The sequence below is a fragment of the Bos grunniens genome, chromosome 4 (genome assembly GCF_055505025.1).
Source record: "Bos grunniens cultivar Pamir isolate PY7600 chromosome 4, Bosgru_T2T1.0, whole genome shotgun sequence".
NCBI lineage: Eukaryota > Metazoa > Chordata > Mammalia > Artiodactyla > Bovidae > Bos > Bos grunniens.
This window is the reverse complement of record NC_141168.1, coordinates 21,966,391-21,979,520: the sequence shown is the minus strand read 5'-3', so window position 1 is coordinate 21,979,520 and position 13,130 is coordinate 21,966,391. Positions and strand designations below refer to the sequence as shown.

The window sequence follows — 13,130 nt, the reverse complement described above, 5'->3', positions numbered from 1 at the left end:
TCAGAATGTTAGACCTTGGATGGAGTTCTGCCTATGCAGGGTGTTGCTAACTTTTCTCTTTGTGGGTTCCCATCTGCCCAAACATCCCATCTTACCTTCTGCAGGCTCTCTTCAGGTAATTTCAGGCACTCAGCATTTCCTACCTATAGTAATGCTGCTTGAAGCAAGTAAGATTATCCTGGCAGCACCTTCATGTCCATCCTTTCTTGGGAAAAAGTTCCTCTTGCATTTAGTTTACTCAAGAGGTCTCTCGTCCCAGCAGACGTACTGGACACTCTGGCATGTACAGGAAACTGCTTCAGATAAGTCTCTCTCATCTGACATTCCTATGGTTTCCAAAAGGGCTTTTGGAGAGGTTTAGGAGACAGTCTTACTTGGGCTTCTCTTACCTTGGATGTGGGATATCTCTTCATGGCTGCTCCAGCAAAGTGCAGCCGCTTGCTCCTTACCTTGCATGTGGGGTAGCTCCTCTCGGCCACTGCCCCTGACCTTCGACATGGGGTAGCTCCTCTCAGGCGGTGCTGTGCTCCTGTGCCATTGCAGCCGCCACATCCGGTCCCATCACTTCATGGCAAATAGATGGGGAAACAGTGCAAACAATGGCTGACTTTATTTTTCTGGGCTCCAAAATCACTGCAGATGGTGACTGCAGCCATGAAATTAAAAGACGCTTACTCCTTGGAAGGAAAGTTATGACCAACCTAGACAGCATATTCAAAAGCAGACACATTACTTTGCCAACAAAGGTCTGTCTAGTCAAGGCTATGGTTTTTCCTGTGGTCATGTATGGATGTGAGAGTTGGACTGTGAAGAAGGCTGAGCGCCAAAGAATTGATGCTTTTGAACTGTGGTGTTGGAGAAGACTCTTGAGAGTCCCTTGGACTGCAAGGAGATCCAACCAGTCCATTCTAAAGGATATCAGTCCTGGGTGTTCATTGGAAGGACTGATGTTGAAGCTGAAACTCCAGTACTTTGGCCACCTCATGCAAAGAGCTGACTCATTTGAAAAGACCCTGACGCTGGGAAAGATTGAGAGCAGGAGGAGAAGGGGACAACAGAGGATGAGATGGTTGGATGGCATCACTGACTCAATGGACATGGGTTTGGGTGGACTCCGGGAGTTGGTGATGGACAGGGAGGCCTGGTGTGCTGTGGTTCATGGGGTCGCAAAGAGTTGGACACGACTGAGCAACTGAACTGAACTGAAGGAGACAGTCATTAACACTGAGGAGGTGTGGCCAGTTTAGACTTAACACAGAGAAGTTAGCTCTGATATCAATCAAAATATCAACAGCTTATTTCCCCCAGTAATTTTTACCCAGGGCTCCAGGTGGAAAATATCAGAGGAGCCAGTGGTTCCTAGGGGAGCCCCCAGGCCCTGTCATTCTTGGCCACAGTCTGGGGCATCCGTGGAAGGAGGAATGAGCCTACTGTTTCTGTATCTATGGTTTCCCTGGCACTCTGCTAGAGAGTTTGGGGGTCTGTTTTTACCTCATGAAGCTTGTAAGTTACAGAGTATGGTATTACACTTTACATCCATATTTTTACATTCTTGCTATTATACATTCATAATCTATGAGATTGTTTTGAGTGCTTTTAAAAATTAAAAATTTTTTCCTTCATGTGATTATGATTTCCTTAATTTAAAATCTTAGGTATAGGATAAAAAGATTATATTCCTATTAGCAAGTTATATGACATTTTTTGTTTCACTTGATTTTAACCAGAGGTGAATTAAAATGTGGATATGGAGAAATATTTTAAAAAGCAACTTCCTCGTTTTTTCTGATTTTATTTTTCACATTTATATCTCAAATAATGAGAACTTTTCAGACCTTAGATTCTTCAATTTCATAATTCTAACCAATACAATGATTCCATTTTAATATTTTTTCATTGATTTTGGATTGCTGGGAATAAAGCCACACTAGGCAATGGCAACCCACTCCAGTACTCTTGCCTGGAGAATCCCATGGACAGAGGGGCCTGGTGGGCTGCAGTCCATGGGGTCTCGAAGAGTCGGACATGACTGAAGCGACTTAGCAGCAGCAGCAGCAGCAGCAGCCATCAACTAGGTGGCTCAGTGGTAAAGAGTCTGCCTACCAAGGCAGGAGACTCATGTTTGATCCTTGGGTCGGGAAGATTGCCCAGAGGAGGAAATGGCAACTCACTTCAGTATTCTTGCCTGGAAAATTCCACGGAGGACTACAGTCCATGGGGTTGCAAAGAGTCAGACACAACTGAGCATGCGGCATCCAGTCCAATGTATACACTACAGGTGTGTTAACTCTGTCTACTCTATGATTATGTCATTATGTAGTGAATTTTCCTTTTCTTACGGGGAGAGAGGATGAGGAGTAATGGAAGGGGAGGATGCTGAGGCAGGATATGGAAAAGGAAGGAAGCTTGTCACAGGAAGTAGGTGAACAAGAAGTGGTCCTCATGTCCCAAGTATGTCTCTCCAGCCATATTTTTCTCATTGAGCTGGGAAGATGGGTACCAGCCAATATGGAGATCTGCAGACAAGTCCCAGGGACTCTCAGGACCAGACTGAACCCGTTAGTATTTAAGCATGGTCTGATAAGGGCTTCCCAGGTGGCTCAGTGGTAAAGAATTTGCCAGCCAATGCAGGAGCTGCAGAAGATGTGAGTTCAATCCGTGGGTCAGGAAGATCCCCTGCAGAGGGGGATGGCAACCCACTCCTGTGTTCTGACACAGGAGTCTGGTGGTCTACAGTCCATGGGGTCTCGAGGAGTTGAACATAACTCAGAGACTAACACTTTCACCTCACTTTCAAAGTAAAGTCTATCTATAAAAATATATATACAAGATTTTTTCCTAGGTGGTAACCAGTGAATTTCATTTTTTGTTATTCTCTTGCATAATTTTCACATTTTCTAAAGTAAAAAATTCATGTTTATAATCAGAAATGTATTAAGTATTAAAAAAATAACAAACATCCAACTCAGTTATTTCACACACTTATTGGGAAAGTCAAATCATAGAAACACTTACACTTTAAATTATTTTCATTCAATTGGCCTTTCAACTTCAGAAAACAAACACACTTAATATACTACAGGTGGAGTTTGATTGTTGTCGTTCATTCACTCAGTCTTGTCCAATTCTTTGCGATGCCATGGACTGCAGCAGGCCAGGCCTCCCTGTCCCTCACCATCTCCCGGAGTTTGCCCAAGTTCATGTTCATTGCATTGGTGACACCATCCAGCCATCTCACCCTCTGTTGTCCCCTTCTCCTTCTGCCCTCAATCTTTCCAACATCAGGGACTTTTCCAATCAGTCATCTGTGCACATCAGATGACCAAAATACTGGAGCTTCAGCTGAATATTCAGGGCTGATCACCCTTAAGACTGACTGGTTTGAGGTCCTTGCTGTCCAAGGGACTTTCAGGAGCCTTCTCCAGCACCACAGTCCAAAGGCATCAGTGCTTTGGTGTTCTGCTTTCTTTGTGGTCCAGCTCTCACAACTGTAGTGACCACTAGGAAGACCACAGCCTTGACTATACGGACCTTTGTCAGCAGAGCAATGTCTCTGGTTTTCAACACACAGTCTGGGTTTGTCATCGCTTTCCTGCCAAGAAGCAATCATCTTCTGATTTTATGGCTGCAATCACCATCTGCATTGATTTTGGAGCCCAGGAAGAGGAAATCTGTCACTACTTCCACGTTTTCCCCTTCTATTTGCCATGCAGTAATTGGGCCATGATCTTAATTTTTTTAATATTTAGTCTTAAGCCAACTCTTTCACTCAACTCTTCACTCTCATTAAGAGGCTCTTTAATCCTCTTCACTTTCTGCTGTTAGAGTGGTATCATCTCCATGTCTGAGGTTGTTGATGTTTCTCCTGCCTATCTTGATTTCAGCTTGTAACTCATCTAGCCCAGCATTTCTCAGGACGTGCCCAATGTATTGGTTAAACAGGGTGACAGAAGATAGCCCTGTCATACTCCTTTCTCAATCGTTGAATCAACCGGTTGTTCCATACAGGGTTCTAAGTGTTGCTTCTTGACTCGCATACAGGTTTCTCGGGAGACAGGTAAGATGGTCTGGTGTTCCCATCTCTCTAAGAGTTTTCCACAGTTTGTCATGATCCACACAGTCATAGTCGATGAAACAGAGAGCCGTTTTTCTGGAATTCCCTTGCTTTCTCTATAATCCAGCAAGTGTTGGCAATTTGATCTCTAGTTCCTCTTCCTTTGCTAAACCCAGCTTGGACATCTGGAAGTTCTTGGTTCTCATAATGCTGAAGCCTAGCATTCAAGATTTTAAGCATGACCTTACTAACATGGGAAATGAGTGCAACTGTCCAATGGTTAGCATTCTTTGGTACTCCCCTTCTTGGGAATTGGGATGAGGATTGACCTTTTCCAGTCCTGAGGCCACTGCTGGGTCTTCCAGATTTGCTGACATATTGAATGCAAACGCTTTATAAATTTGATTACATCGTGTTTAAAATTCTATCCAGTTTGTATTTTCTCTTCTGTTGTCATCAGGGTAAATGTTTTCCCAGCAACTCTGGGGAAGGTTTTCACCTTTCACCTTTCAGGGCTGGCTTTCAGCACTTTTGTTGGTTCAGAACGGTCAGGGCCCACACAGGCAGAAAGGACCAAGAAGAAGACTTTGACCATTGTTTAAAAATTACACAAGAGGGGTGGTTTGAGATTACCACTGAGTGTGCGCTCCAGGGCCTCAGTCCTGGTGGTTCTCACTGCCCGGGATGTTCTATCTACCCTCAGACAGTGCGAGCCATTGTGTGTCTCAGATTCTTTGGGTCTTTGCTTGTTTGTCATCTTCTTTGAAGGCCTTCCTTCACCACACTATTTAAAATTAATCCATCTTCTCTGGTGTTCCCTCTTTCTCTTCTCTGTTTTCTTTTTTTCCCTATGGCGTTTATTTATCTAACATATTACATATTTTATTTATTTGTTGTTTGTTTGAGGAAACACCAGACAATCCCATCATAAGAGCTGTTTGACAGAATTAGTGGTCATGTATCAAAATGGTAAGGCTGAAGCTCAAAAGGACAGAAAGAGTGTTCCTTTTGATAGTGTATTAAGAATGTAATTAATGTTTTTTAAAGCACACAGAAATGCCAAGGGTTTTGTCAAGGTCCCAGGCCACTCCTTTATATAGCAAGAAGCAGGGGTTTTAATAGTTTGCTTTTAATTTTAAAAGGAATTAATATTTGCTGATTATTTTTACATATTTCTCCTAGAATTCAGCAAGCAGTAAATACAGAGGGCCTACATTTTGGTTTCTGGTTTTTAAAAAAAAATCACCCTGGACTTTTTTTCTTTTTTAATTAGTTGTCTTAACAAACTTACAAACATCAGTCTCTGGACATAACCAGAAACAAGGTCAGCAGTTTCCACTTTCTGAGCAGCCCCACTGCCTTCTGTGTGTTTGTTTCTCTGCACTTGGCACTACCACGTCCAAATACAATCTTATCAATTGTTACATGGTTGGCCAAGTTCCCTGCACCATGACTTTGCATATGCATCCTCCTCATCCTGTCTTTGAATCTGGGCTTTGGCCTTTTGTTGACAAAAGACATATCACTGTCTCTTTCTCTCCCACCAAGGCAAGGGCAGTGGAGTTAGAGGGGGCAGGCTTCTGAAAATCAAAAATATCCACAAACCCCAGCTCATTTATTTCTCTTTACAACCTTTCTTTTTCCTGGTGTTAGTTATCATAATAAAGTGACACACACATCACCTAAATATATTCTGCAGAATAAATCAAACACCAAGTATTTTTGTAAGTCCAGAAACAGGTTAGTAGAATGAAGTTAGAACCTACAGCTCTTCTGAAAGTATTAATAATCGCGCAAGTGACAAAATAAAGCTCCTTCCCTTCTGCCTGCCTCTCAGAAGACATGGCTTTTCCTAGACCCACTCTTTCCACTTCCTGGCAACAATTTGAAAACCAGCTAGTCCTGAGGGCTCTTGAACTCTTGAACAAATTCCTTAATTTCTGCTTGAGAGTGCAGAGGGAAAACATTATGTCAGGAAAATACATGTCTCTACGCCTTTCTTCTCTGATTCCAGAACTTTAAATGTGCCTCTTCTTTCAGATTTGGTTGACTTATTTCTGAACCAACTGGTGATATTCAAAAGTGGAAAATACTGCTGCAATTGCTGTTTTCTAATTTTTTGTAATTTATTACTTTTCTGCCTATAAGCTAGAAGCCAAGCACCCAGACAGGAACTTAAATATTTGCTTTCTGTGCTGTATGCCAAGTCACTTCAGTCATGTCCAACTCTTTGCCACCCTATGCACAGTAGCCCGCCAGGCTCCTCTGTCCATGGGATTCTCCAGGCAAGAATACTTGCCATGGCAAGTGGGTTGCCATGCCTTTTTCTAGGGGATCTTTCCAACCCAGGGATCAAACTCAAGTCTCCCATGTCTCTTGCATGAGTAGGCAGGTTCTTTACCACTAGCGCCGCCTGGAAAGCCCACATATTTGCTTTGTGTGCACACTCAGGTTTGTCTAGCTCTTTATGACATCCTGGACTGTAGCCAGCCAAGCTTCTCTGTCCATGGGATTCTCCAGGCAAAGATACTAGAGTGGGTTGCCATTTCCTTCTCCAAGGGATCTTCCCAACCCAGGGGTCCAACTGGTATCTCCTGGGACTCCTGCATTGGCAGGCAAATTCTTTTACCACTGAACCACCTTTGCTTCATTCTAATTATCAACCTTGCAAATCTATCAACTGAAAGATAACTGCGCAACATGAGGGTTGTGAGTTAAGTTATATTCAGCGTCTTACTGAGGACTATAGCCCAGAAGACTATGGCCTCTTCATAGCTCTGAGAAACTACTTCTAAGAAGTAGGAGGGATGATAGTTCATATATGTTTGTTTTTTTTTTGACTGGGGAATCCATGCAGTCAAGTACATCTTGGTAAAAGATTGCTGCTAGTGTTGCAGTGAAATAAGAAAACAATTTTCTTTCTCTCTTTTGCCTTTTGAGTCCTTCTCTACTTTAACTGTTCCTGATCTACTGTCTGCATTGATAACAAAGTTTCCTTCTTTTCAGAAGACGAATCTATTGTGTAAACTACATCCTGCACTTACACATCTGTCACCCTCTAACTCTGCATGAGCTGCACTCTGCATCTATTATCTTCTAACTTTATGCTAGTCAAATCCTGATGCTCGACTTTACAGCACTCTCTCTGCAACCCCCCAGCTTGTAGTTTGTTTTTCCCTCTTTTGGCATTACAGAAAGAAAGTTGCTGTGCAAGCCACAAAGCACAATGGACTTACTACCAGACCAACTGCCAGAGCCAAATTACCAGGCTAACTGGTGCCAGCCTATTGACCATTTTGATACGATTCAAAAATAAAGAAGAATACAGGATCCTTACAACTTGGCTCTTTATTGCCAACCCCTGACTGTGAGCCCCAACTATATGATCCCCTCGATTCCCCAAGGAGGGGAGACACAGTTCTTGAGGCAGAAGGCTACTGTGTTCTCTCCTCTGCTGGCTTGAGGATTAAGGCTATCTTCCTACTTCCTTCAGACTCTGTCTCCATATTTTCTTATTCTGCTCTGGTGGGCAGAGAAAGCCAAGATTTTGGCAGCAACACTAGTCCAAACAACAGATATCTCAAGTCAGTGATTTTAGTGCTTTACTATGTACGGGAACATGCAAGACGCCGGATTCATCAAAGTTCTCCCTGAGATATACATCTAACTCTCTAAGGGGCCCGTTTGTTGCAGGCACAGGACATCCTATTATGGTCTTTGTTTCCTCCGTCTGGAGCACAGAGTGCGTCCTCCTGCTGTCGTCTTGATCTCTTCTATCTGAAGTATAGGATGCACTGTTGGTCAGCCACTGCAGTGGGTTAATCTTTGTAGAACTGGCTGGTGACCTGGTGACCCAAATGCTCTTTGCTCTTCCTCTGTTTGCAAATCTACCAGACGTTAAGCAGTCTATTCACAGCTGTACGCTCTACAAGTTCTGCTGAATAAATAGGTTTGTCTCCCTGGAGTTATGCCCTGCTTCTTTGTATGAGGTAGGCCAGAGCCAGCAGCCGAGGGAGCCCCAAGGCTAACATGCATCTGTGTGTTTTGGGCTGTGGCGGAAACGATAGGACTGATTTAAGAGATTCACCTGGTGCCAGCCAGACTAGACTTACAGGCTATCGAGGCTGGTGGGGCTTTAGAAGCACTGAACATCTTCCAGGTCTTCAACATCACAGTCTGGCTAATGCCCAGCCTCCTCTGGTGGCCAGGAATTCACTTTTGACAACTAGTATTCAGGAAAATCTTGTGTTAAGAGAAGTCTTTCTTATGTTGAGGCGTAATATGCCTTCCTATATCTTCTGAGGGCTTCCCTGGTGGTTCAGATGGTAAAGAATCTGCCTGCAATGCAGGAGACCCAGGTTCTATCCCTGGGTCAAGAAGATCCCATGGAGAAGGGAATGGCTACCCACTGCAGTATTCTTGCCTGGAGAATTCCACGGTCAGTGGGCTACAGTCCGTGGGGTCACAAAGACTGGACACGACTAACGGTATATATCTTCTACTTTCAGGTCTCAGTTTGGTATACTGTGATCACATGCCATTCTGATCCTTTTGTAATAGGGAAAAACAAATCTGACTCCATATTGAATCTGTTTCTTTTACTTTAACCTTTGTATTCTATTGCTTTTTCTGCAAGGTTATCACAGAGGAATGTTGCCTATAGCTTATAGTATACACAATGGCTCATCTCTGGGACACCTGCCTCCCAGGCCTGAGCATTAAGCTAAAATACCATTGTTTAGCTCACGGGAAACATCCTGACCAGGCCCACTTATGAATGGCTGCAAAGAAATTAATGCAATGCCTCTGCAGTCTGGCCAGAACCAGGAAATATTTGTAAATAGTTTTTGCCTCTTTTTTTTTACTTTACTTTCTTCACCTTCCCCTCTTTAATCTATAAAAGAAACTAGTATCCAAACCTGGGTAAGGGGCTTCCCTGGTGGTCCAGTGGTTAAGAATCCACTTGCCAATGCAGGGGACACAGGTTCGATCCCTGACCCAGGAAGATCCCACATGCTGCGTGGCAGCTAAGCCCATGAGCCACAGCTACTTAGTCAGCGACTGAGCCCCAAGCTGAGCATACTGACCTATGCCTGCTGGCCATTGGGTGGATCCTCTTTCCATAATGCTGGATGGAGAGTCTGGCAAATTCTGGATGACTCTTCCTTTTAAATATTCTTTATCTGCTTCAAATGTGCTCCATCATCATGTCTGTACTTGGCAGTATGAAGCAGATAGGAGTCTTGGCTAAGTCAATACTTGTCAATTGAATGATTGAATAAATGAATAAAAAATCATTGAATAAGAAGAATGATGTAAATTAAAGTTGGAGAGAATAGAATATATTTTATGTTGGTTTGTGAATTTTTTAATGAATATTGTTAAAAACACTGTCTTTGAAGATGAGATTTGTAAGAGCTACCACCCCAGCAGATTAGATTATGCCATTGAAGCAATAATGGGATTGGTGGCTTTATAAGAAGAAAGGGATCCCTTTTGTGTTCTGTATGCATTCAGGGAAAGACCATGGGACTTCACTGGTAGTCAGTGGTTAAGAATCTGCCTGCCAATGTGAGGGACACAGGTTCGATCCCTGGTCTGGGAAGAGTCTACATGCTGTGGGGCAACTAAGCTCATGAGCTGCAACTACTGAGCCAGTGCTCTAGAGCCGGTGCTCTGCAACAAGAGAAGCCACTACAATGAGAAGCCTATGGACACAGAGTAGCCCCAAGCTCACTGCAACTAGAGGAAGCCCAAGCACAGCAACGAAGACCAAAAATAAATAAATGAAAGACCACATAAGGATGTAGGGAGGAGGTGGCGCTCTGCAAGCCAGGAAGAAAGTGCTCACCGAGAATCAAACGTGCCCACATCTTGGAATTCCCAGCCTCCAAAACTGTGAGAATAACTCTGTTGATTCAGCCACCCGGATGTGTTGTTCTGTCGGCCTGAGCTGACTAAGAGAGTAACATACCATTCAGAGGAGTAAGTTAATTCTGAGATGAGATGTAGGTGGTCTGTTTTCTTACTTTGCCTTGAAGAAGATGGGATTTCTGACATCTTTCCCATTCAACTCAAGAAATGTAACACAGAGAACTCTGTTGGTCCTGTGCTCAGTCTGCTGTGGAGAGGACCTGCACAAGAGGATGGGATGGATGGTCTCAGTTCTCCAGACAAGGGAGGATGTGAGATCACCTGCTGTGGTTGAGGAGCCGAAACGCAGAACAGGATTTCTGGGAGTGGCGAAGGCTTGTAATTGCTCCTATGGGCAATGCCCCAAGCAGTTAACAAAGGATGAAAGAAGCAAACTTGAGCAGCCTTGAGGTTGCCACCGAAGTTACATATCATGGATTTAGTGTTGATTCAATGTGTAGACTTTTGTAACTTTCTGCAGGAGCACCTGGCTGTCCAAAAGGAGAGAGACAAGAGGGTTGATTCCACCTAGCAATAGGAATTGGAAAGGCAGTTAAGAACAAAGAATTCTGGAGGCTTGTTGGCATTAAGTAACTAACTCTTAACTAGAAGCAGCTTCAGAGCCATTGGGCAGGGGATGTCTCAAAGCAGGAGGAGACTACCCATGTAAACAGGTATGAAATGATTACAGACAATGAACCTGGGAGAACCCTGCCATCTCCATCATAGCTCAGGTCTGGCCACTTCGCTGGTTTAGTTATATGAAGCTCAAGTTCTTCTTGTCCCCCGCTGACTGACCTTCGGCATGATCTATTCTTTGTTTAATTCCACTGCCCCATCAAACTTGAGGGTCCCAATATAAGCAACAGTTACCATACCCTACTTGGTGTCCAATTTGGTGGACAGTTGAGACTCTACTGCCACCTGGTGGCCATTGGTCACTTCAGATGTCCATGGGATCCAAGCTAGGAAAGAGGCCAAGTGAAAAACCAAGACAGAGCTGAATACTTGGATATGAGCATTCAAGAGGTCTGGAGTTCATGATGAGGGTAAGGAAAATATTAATAGGTATAAGAAAGACAGAAGAATAAGAGTTTGTGGTTTAAGAGAATTTCAGAGTTTTAAATTTTGAGTATTAAATGAGGTCCCCTTCATGGATCAGAGCCTTGTTCTGGTGAAGGGGCTTGCATAACTCAGTGAAGCTATGAGCCATGCCATGAAAGACCACCCAAGATCAATGGGTCATGGTGGAGAGTTCTGAACAAAACATGGTTCACTGAAGGAGGGAATGGCAAACCACTCCAACATTCTTGCATTGAGAACTCCATGAACAGTATAAAAAGGCAAAAAGATATGACACCAGAAGAAGAGTTCCCCAGGTCGGAAGGTGTCCAATATGCTACTGGAGAATAGTGGAAGGCAATTACTAATAGCTCCAGAAAGAAAGAAGTGGCAAGTCCAAAGCAGAAAAAATGCTGAGTTGTGATTGTGTCTAGTGGTGAAAGTAAAGTCTGGTGCTATAAAAAACAATATTGCATAGGAACCTGCAATGTTAGGTCCATCAGTTCAGTTCAGTTCAGTCGGTCAGTCGTGTCCGACTCTTTGCGACCCCATGAATCGCAGCACGGCAGGCCTCCCTGTCCATCACCAATTCCTGGAGTTCACTCAGACTCACGTCCATCGAGTCGGTGATGCCATCCAGCCATTTCATCCTCTGTCGTCCCCTTCTCCTCCTGCCTCCAATCCCTCCCAGCATCAGAGTCTTTTCAAATGAGTCAACTCTTCCTCTTCGCATGAGGTGGCCAAAGTACTGGAGTTTCAGCTTTAGCATCATTTCTTCCAAAGAACACCCAGGACTGATTTCCTTCAGAATGGACTGGTTGGATCTCCTTGCAGTCCAAGGGACTCTCAAGAGTCTTCTCCAACACCACAGTTCAAAAGCATCAATTCTTCGGCACTCAGCTTTCTTCACAGTCCAACTCTCACATCCATACATGACCACAGGAAAAACCATAGCCTTGACTAGACGGATTTGTTGGCAAAGTAATGTCTCTGCTTTTGAATATGCTATCTAGGTTGGTCATAACTTTCCTTCCAAGGAGTAATCATCTTTTAATTTCATGGCTGCACTCACCATCTGCAGTGATTTTGGAGCCCCCCAAAATAAAGTCTGACACTGTTTCCACTGTTTCCCCATCTATTTGCCATGAAGTGATGGGACCAGATGTCATGATCTTAGTTTTCTGAATGTTGAGCTTTAAGCCAACTTTTTCACTCTCCTCTTTCCATAATTCAAGGTAAACTGGACATGGTCAAGCAAGAGATGGCAGGAACATCAACATCTTAGGAATCAGTGGACTAAAGTGGATGGGAATAGGCAAATTTAATTCAGATGATCGTTGTGTATACTACGGTGGGCAAGAATCCCTTAGAAGAAATGGAGTAGTCCTCATAGTCAACAGAAGAGTCTGAAATGCAGTACACAAAAATGACAGAATTATTTCGGTCCATTTCCCAGGCAAAGCATTCAACATCACAGTAATTCACAGTTTTTGCCCCAAACACTAATGCTGAAGAAACTGAAGTTGAACAGCTCTATGATGACTTACAAGATGTTCTAGAACTAACACCAAAGAAAGATGTCCTTTTCATCATAGTGGACTGGAATGCAAAAGTAGGAAGTTAAGAGATACCTGGAGTAACAGGCAAGTTTGACCTTGGAGTACAAAATGAAGCAGGCACGGCAAAAGCTAACAGTTTTGTCAAGAGAACACACCTATTCATAGCAAACACCATTTTCCAAAAACACAAGAGGAAACTCTACACATGGATATCACCAAATCAGTTCAGTTCAGTTCAGTCACTCAGTCATGTCCAACTCTTTGCGACCCCATGAACAACAGCACACCAGGCCTCCCTGTCCATCACCAATTCCCGGAGTCCACTCAAACCCATGTCTATTGTGTCAGTGATGCCATTCAACCATCTCATCCTCTGTCATCCCCTTCTCCTCCCACCTTCAATCTTTCCCAGCATCAGGGTCTTTTCAAATGAGTCAGCTCTTCACATCAGGTGGCCAAAGTATTGGAGTTTCAGCTTCAACATCAGTCCCTCCAATGAACACCCAGGACTGATCTCCTTTAGGATGGACTGGTTGGATCTC

General features: G+C 43.7%; 1 long non-coding RNA gene across 2 annotated transcripts in view; it reads right to left on the bottom strand.

The window, feature by feature from the left end:
* Positions 1 to 437: 437 nt before the first annotated feature.
* Positions 438 to 13,130, bottom strand: part of LOC147373765 (uncharacterized) — a 79,715-nt gene continuing 67,022 nt past the window's right edge. For both annotated transcript variants that reach the window (XR_015162061.1, XR_015162060.1), the window contains exon 3: positions 438 to 564. This is a non-coding gene — a long non-coding RNA (uncharacterized LOC147373765). The remainder of the gene's footprint in view (positions 565 to 13,130) is intronic.